The following is a 7,679-nucleotide window of genomic DNA, read 5'->3' as shown; positions in this document are numbered from 1 at the left end:
CCTATCGTCTATTGGAATTTCACTTTCGTACGGTTGGCCTTGTTCTTTGAACAGTTCACCTACAAGAAGATAGATTTGTGTGGCACATGCGTAAATAAGACTTCAACATGTGATATGATCACATATATATAATGTACCTGATACTTAGGATCGGACCAGTGTTTAATGAGGCCTCTCCAGTCTTCATCAGATATATTTTGCACTGGAGATGTTTGGGAAAGTTCACTGTTAGCCTTGCCTTCAAAGTGAGTTTTCCTCAAGTTATGCCGATACTGTCGCAGAGCAGACTTGAAAACATGGGTGCAAGCTTGTCTGGTTGCATCATCTTGGCTATCCAACTTGAACCTCATCTATTGAAAATTATGGGAGTCTCATTATCAGCAACCTAGAAAGTATTGGACAGAGCAAGATGGTATTACTAGTTTCCATTCATAACCATACTTACAGATAAATGGTCGAGAAAGGTGTTGAACTGGGTTTCGTCTTTGTCATTCCTGTACTGAATCCATGTTCGGAGGATACGTACATGACACCTAACAGCAATCGTGCCTCTGATACTAACTTGGCTGACTCTATAGCATCACGTGGCCTTTTTAAACCTGCCTCAAAATGGATCTCTATTCTTCCTCCTCTAGATTTAGTTAACCTATCAAGCATTATCCCTGATGTTTGTTTCCTCTTGCGCCTAGGTGCTAGTCCAACAACAAACATATGAAGTGTTAGTGTACATCAAACTGTGAGACTACATATAAAGAAGCATGCAACTGTAATTTGGCTCTAGCAACTACCTTCTTGCTATTGAAGCTCACAAAGTTCATCTGATCTTGCCAACTCATCTTGTGTCAAGAGTGCTTCAGAAGTAGTGTCAGGTGGCAAGGGAGCTTGGGAACATGCTGCTAGCTGAGTTGACCAACGAGTAAATCGTGCAGCTGGTGGTACTGTGGAAGGTGTTGCAACAACTAGGGTTGTCTTTGCTTGTTTGGTGGCAGCTATTTGTTTCTGTTTTGGCTTGTTCTGCAGCTCGTGTAGCACGGGATACCCCGTCGGTACAATTTTCTGCTGGACTTTGACCTTCTATTGCACCATAATTACTAGCAGAATCTGCAGGATTGTTCCGCTTCCCTTTCCCTGTCGTTCTGTCTTGCTTCCTCTTTCTCTGTGCCATGTTAAGTCAGGCCGACAAGAAAAATGAATAATAATTTAGTTCTTTAGAACAAATGTACTTTGATGTAAGAACATGGTGTGATAGACAGATAGTGTATGTTCTAAAAACAGGAACACGTGTCTTAGTCACAAGTATAATGTGTAAAGTAAGAAGATCAAATTCAACAAAATTAGAAGCAATACAAGCTAGACATCATACATAACATGCAACCACATATAACAGTGCCAAGTTAGAGGGAGCACCTGTGATGGTGCACTAGGGGAGACGTGCTCATCACCAACACAACTACGTTGAGTGTCTATGCATGTGTTCTCTTGGAAATCATCTTGGGGGTGGAGGAGTAGAATCTGTAGATGCCATCCATTTGGAAGGAGCACCTTCATCCGCTGCCTTGCTAACTTCCTTCCTCTTTATTGATTTTGAATTTTCAAGTAAAACCGACAAGAAAAAGCAATAAAATTCACTCTTCAGAACTCATTCGTGCATGATACTGACAATCACTACTTTGATGTAAGGCAAACACATGATTCCAGGATGGAATAATACGAAAAATAGGACGACATAGCATATTCACAACTGTTTGTGTAAACTAAGCAGAAACCATTTCACCAAATAAGAAGCAATGCAAGCTAGACACCACGTGAAAGATGCAACCAATATGACTCTGCCAAGTTAAAAGTGTCCCATCATAAATGGCATTTCAACAAATTAGAAGCAGCGCATGCTATAAATCATATCAAAGATGCAACTAATATCACACTGCATATACTAAAGGTGTCTCGTCATATTGATTTATGCGGGATACAAAAAACAATAGTTTTATGTGAGGACATGCTTAATAGACATATGTACTATGTACTAAATACAGGAAGGCATGTCACATTAACAGGTATAATTTATAAGCTAAGCAGAATAGCACATGCAGTTTAACCAGATTGGAAGAATTACAATCTAGACACCATATGCAACATGCAACCACATATCACGCTGCCAAGTTAGAGCAAGCACCTGCGATGCTAGTGTAGGGGAAATGCGGTAATCAACTACAGAGCTATGTTCACTATCTTCATCTAGCCTTGCTGTTTCTTGAGAATCATGTCAGGAGGTTGACGCTGCATTCTTTAAATGAGGAGTAATCCACTTTCCTGACTGCCTCATCATAAGTGATTGATGAGGGATACACAAGAACATTAGTTTGATGTAAGAACATGGTTAATACACAAATGTACTAGTATGTACCAAAAACAGAAAGGCATGTCATATTCAAAGGTACAATGTGTAAGCTAAGTAGATTCAATTTAACCAAATTGGAAGCAATAAAAGCTAGACATCCGGCTGGAGTGGTGAGCATGATCATCTAGGACCTAAGAGCCTAGTAGGAGGCGGGCTGCTTCGCCACCATTGCGGCTTTTTAGTTGGCTTCCAGGTGATGCCTCTCTTTGTTGGGCTTATCACTGGCTCGGCCAGTGCCCTGACTAGCTATTTGTCTTCTGGTGCTCACGGGATGGTGGTTCATGTAAAAAATATCTTTCCTTATCTTAATAAAGACCAACTTTGGCCTTTCAAATACAAGCTAGACACCATATGGAACATGCAACCACATATGACACCGTGAAGTTAAAGCAAGCACCTAGGATGGTGGTTCATTGCGAGCGAGGTCATCAACTCCAGAGCTACGTTTACCGTCTCCATCTGCTGACACTGCACCTATTATAAGGCTGAAACGTGTCTGGCCTATCTGCTTATGACGCTGGAGCGACTTCTCTTTTTTCCTTTTTGCTTCTCTCATAGCAGCAGAGTCTGAAATACCCTTGCATAAAAACACAATAGTGAGAGTATGGGTGAAGTGTGTGCAGAACTAGTGCACTGTAAAAGTAGCAGATAGCAGGTGGCTGAAAAATAAATGACAGGAGACATATGATAGCTCTACAACATTGCATGGCAAACAAAATTAGATTGTACTCCGTATGATTTTGTAATATATGAGCACAAGAAATGCAGGTACTCCTCCAGCGCACCACCACATGTGGTCATATCAAGATAACAGTCGACTGAAAATAAATAGGTCAGTCAATTTTTTTAATGAACCATCTGATCTATAAGGAACGGGCAGATGGCCTTTGTCTACCTCCCGCCAGTCACTGTTGACGATCTTTCTCGAACCGCCAGCGACCACCGGCCTAGACCCCTACCCGCGCCGCCCGGCCCACCCCTCGACCTCAGACCACCGCCATGCTTGGTAGCGCCCCCAGGCCATCCCTTTAATCCCGGCCGACCTCTAGATCGGGCGCCAGTAGCTCTAGGCCCCACACGACCCTAAGATAAACACCGAGGCGCTGCTTCCCCTGCGTAATAGGCGGACTAGCGCATGTTACACCGTGAAATGCTTCCGTTAATTGGGAATCAACTGACCAGGAATTGAAATTCAGGGGGGCGACGGACCTCTAGCTAAGGTGAAATAGTATATGAGGAGAAACCTTGTGCATGACCAGTTACTAGGAGCATCTAGTATCAAGAAGAAGCGGTCAACTAGTGTCTTCTGTGGGATGAATACCGTGCAAGCAGACACGTAAGATTTGCACGAATAAGGGAAGAGGAGTACCATTTTCGGTTGCCGGTGTGGTTGCCTCCACATGTCGCGCCGATCTTCTTCTTTTTGCCGGGGAAACCGATGTTCTGGAGGAGGGTGCAGGCTTGGACGAACCCATGGCCAAATTGTTGACTGTGTTGCCGTGGCCGTATTTCGGTGGAGGGGAAGCAGATCCAAGGCGGCAAAGGACGGCGTAGCAGGAACAGCTCTGGTGCAGTGGAGGGTGGCAAAGTTGGAGTGGCAACGGTGAGCCGCAGGATGACGTGGTTGAACTGGCTCGGGTACGGACGGCTCGGCCTCAGCTTCAACTACTAGCCGTGGAGGGCGTTGCAGTTGAGGTTGCAATGGACGACGAAGTCGGGGTATCGGCTCCGGCGTGATGGAGGAGGGCGGCGGTTGATGGGTGGAATGGGGTGGCGGACGGAGGACGCCGGGGTTTCGCCGCTGGTGGAGAGGTAGTTTTTGCGCCCACGGAATACGAATGGGGATCGGATGGGTGGGCGGGGGGGGGGGAGGGGGAGAACCATGTTTTGGTCTGGGACGTGCTTGTTTTTGGTTTTTTGAACAGAAGATGGGACGCGCTTGTTTGAAATTTGGGGAAAGTAAAAACTTTCCCCCCTCTTAAATTTCGGACCTACTGTGGGTCGGGGGTAGGATGGTAATCCCAGGTGTCCCAAATAGTGGGCGGGAGCGATTTCGGCCGCGCGCATGTGTGCTTAGGCGGCCATTGTGTATGAATGTTTTTCGGAGGCGGTTGCGTGGCGTCTAGATGAAGCTACAAACCTACCCCGGTTTAGACCTTTGGACGTCGGGCCGGTAGGTTTCATGGGTCGGATTTATTAGAAAAGTAATTTCCTTGTACTACTAAACATTGGTCTCACGCGGTTTCGGGCGACTAGAGGCTCTTTTGGCGCTTCGTTCGAAATTTTGAAACACAAGCATTCACGTTTAGAGTACTCTTGAACTTTGAGGATTGACCTAAATAGACAATGTTAAATTTGACCTTGTATGTTTGAAAACCTCATTAAATTATCCACTTCTTTTTGAAATTTTGACACTTGAAAATCCTATAACTACGATTATTTTGGAATGGAGGAGCTAAATTAGAATCTATTTTGTACATGACTACATATGCTATTATGTACAAAATTAGAGCAAAGATTGGTGTCCCCATAATTTAGGTATGATTTACAAATGCAATGATATCAAATTCAAATAATTGAATGGACTTCATGTTGAATTTGATTTTTTAAACCACCTTAAGTTGAATTCAAATGTACGCTAGTTCATAGGTAGCTATTTATAATGTTCATTGTGTAACTTTCGTATGTATAATGTGCTTTACACACACAACATGAACTATACTCACGTTTATATTCGATTGCTAAAGCGATGCATTGTCTGAAGTTCAAAATACTAACTATGTGGATCAATTGTGTCGAATAATAACATAGACATGCTCAAATTCGATAGAATCTAGATGTCTGATGGATCAATGACCGTTCCTTATGCGAATTGCAAATATCATGATCCCTTCCTAATATTTGGATACAATTTATATCTTTAATCAATGTGTGCAGCAGTCTTGTACGTGTAGTTTCACTCTCCATCGGTGGTCTCTCACACATGCTCACACACTCTCTCCCGAGGTGTCTTTCTCGCACACATGCTCTCGATATAACTCTCCCTTCCTCTCGTAACCATTTGCGATTGTTTTCACTAACCTTTATCACAAGCACTCTTCCTCTCGCAAACATACACACGCACAATCCCCATCGACCCTTTCTATATACATAGACCTGCCTATGTGTCTCCTGTATGCACATTATCTTTAGGCCTGTCTCTCGTGCATTGTTTCACACCTCTCTTCCTAATCGACGAGTATGATTCTAGCAGAGCATTCTGTAGGATACCCCTTAAAGTTAGGTTGGATGAATAGTAATATCAGAGATAAAGGGGTTACCTTAGTCCGAGAACCTAGGGTTACAAATCCTAGCTGGCTTTGTCAGTGGACATAGAGTCCTTCACAATTATGATATCTTTGTCTTGTATGACTAGTCATCCATGGGTCTCCCTAAATGCGTCACGGGCCGACCAATGTGGTGCAGGACGGAACCGAATGAAGGGCCTCACCTCGACCCACCGGACCTCACGCGGTGACACACCCTCTGCCCCCACGTCTCGTTATCTTCTCACACCCACACATACCAACACAGATACCACACACACAAAAAATATATTCTCCTAGTGCCTCTATCCACTCCCCCTTGCATATACACACTCAAGGGAATCTGTCGGGGGTTTGGTGCGACATATGCCAACGGATGGCTTATCATGGTGGGGGCGAGTAGAACGTCGCCGGTGCCTGGAATCGGGATGATGCGAAGACATGCACGCCGGTGAATCTTACCCAGCTTCGGGGCTCTCCGGGGAGATAATACCCCTACTGCTGCTCTGCGGGGTCTCCGCATGATCACTATGGTCAAGTGTTTACACGGTTGCTCCTTGAGCTGTGTATGGTGGTAGGAGAGGGCAAGGCTAGCTCTGTCCCTCTATCTGGTGAGGTATAGAACTACTGGGATCCAACCCTTCGCATGGGTGCCCTGGGGGGGTTAATATAGGCCTACCCCCGCAGGTGTACAATTGTAATGTGACTGGGCGTGGGCCCAGCCGTCAGTGTCTCCGACCTCCGACTTCTCCGCCGACTGCTGGGGCCCGCCGATTGGTGGGCCCCGCCGACTGGTCTGGTACGGAGCCGACAGGCCGCGTCCGCCGCGGGCGGGTCTTGCCGGCTGCTAATTACTGTAGCCATGCTCCTGATGATGCAAGCTTGGTCATGGGGTTGTAGCAACAGCCCCGCCGCCTGGAGGGCGATCACTGTGGCCACTCCCCATCTCTTCTTGATTAATGGCGCGTGGGCCCGGGGGAGGGCTCGGCCGACTCCCCCGGGCCGACTCCCGTTGTGTCCGACTGGCGGTGCTCCCGCCGTCTCCCGAGGTCTTGCTGGCTGGTGGGCCCTGCTGCCTCCAGGCCGTACAAACAAGCCGTCGTGGGCGCAGGACCAGGTACAGAGGTGCTGATGTCAGGGCCGGCTGGGCAACAGTGCCACGCCGCAGGGAGATCTTCCCAAGTACGGCGCGCTGTAGCCATGCCTGCCCTTGGTAAGGGGCGGGGAGTGGGCTTCATTGTAGCCACGCCCCTGCCCCGTCCCCCTCGATGAGGTCACGGTTTGTTGGTGTCGCCGGCCGACTCCCCAAAGCCGGCTTCTCTGGAAGTCGTCCCTGGGACTCGGCCGTGAGCGGGCAGTCGGCCGCCTTGCCGTAGACACCCCAGGAGGTGGCTCTTCGCCCTGTGGTCTTGAGGGGCGCAGCCTGCCCCGATGTCTTGAAAGGTCATGGGGCTCGGGTTGGCCTACCCGTGGCCCATTACTCCGACAGTAGTCCCCAAAGCTGGTGAGGCGCCACGGACGATCGGCCGAGAAGCCTCAGCAGTTTCTCTTTCCGGGCGCAACACATGGTCTTGATTGACTTCCGCCGGGCTGACTAGAAGGAGTCAGACTCGCCCAACTCGAACTCACTCAATTCTGACTTGCTCAGTAGTTCGAACGTCGCGGCGTGATTTCAAGTGGCGTGCTAGCTAAGCTTCCAGGCCGCCGCCCGTTCCTGGCCTGTCACACGAGGGCACGTGGCCAGGCCGTTCTGCCATCCCACGCGCGCGATGGGACAGGCCCATAGGCGGGGCCCGCCACTACCGCGCCTCGGCGCCCGAGCAGATCCGCTGCAGCCCTGGCGGGCGGTTGGGATTCCCGTGAAGTTACTACGCGCAGTAACTTTACGTGGATCGTTGGGGTCGTGGGGCTGCGGGCGCAGTAAATCCCCACGTCCGCCCCCTCGGCTTCGCAGCCCATAGGACTATAAGTAGGGG

This window comes from Triticum urartu, chromosome 1A (assembly GCF_056163025.1).
Source record: "Triticum urartu cultivar PI428250 chromosome 1A, HENAU_Tu73, whole genome shotgun sequence".
NCBI classification, from domain to species: domain Eukaryota; kingdom Viridiplantae; phylum Streptophyta; class Magnoliopsida; order Poales; family Poaceae; genus Triticum; species Triticum urartu.
Note: the sequence above shows the minus strand (reverse complement) of the source record.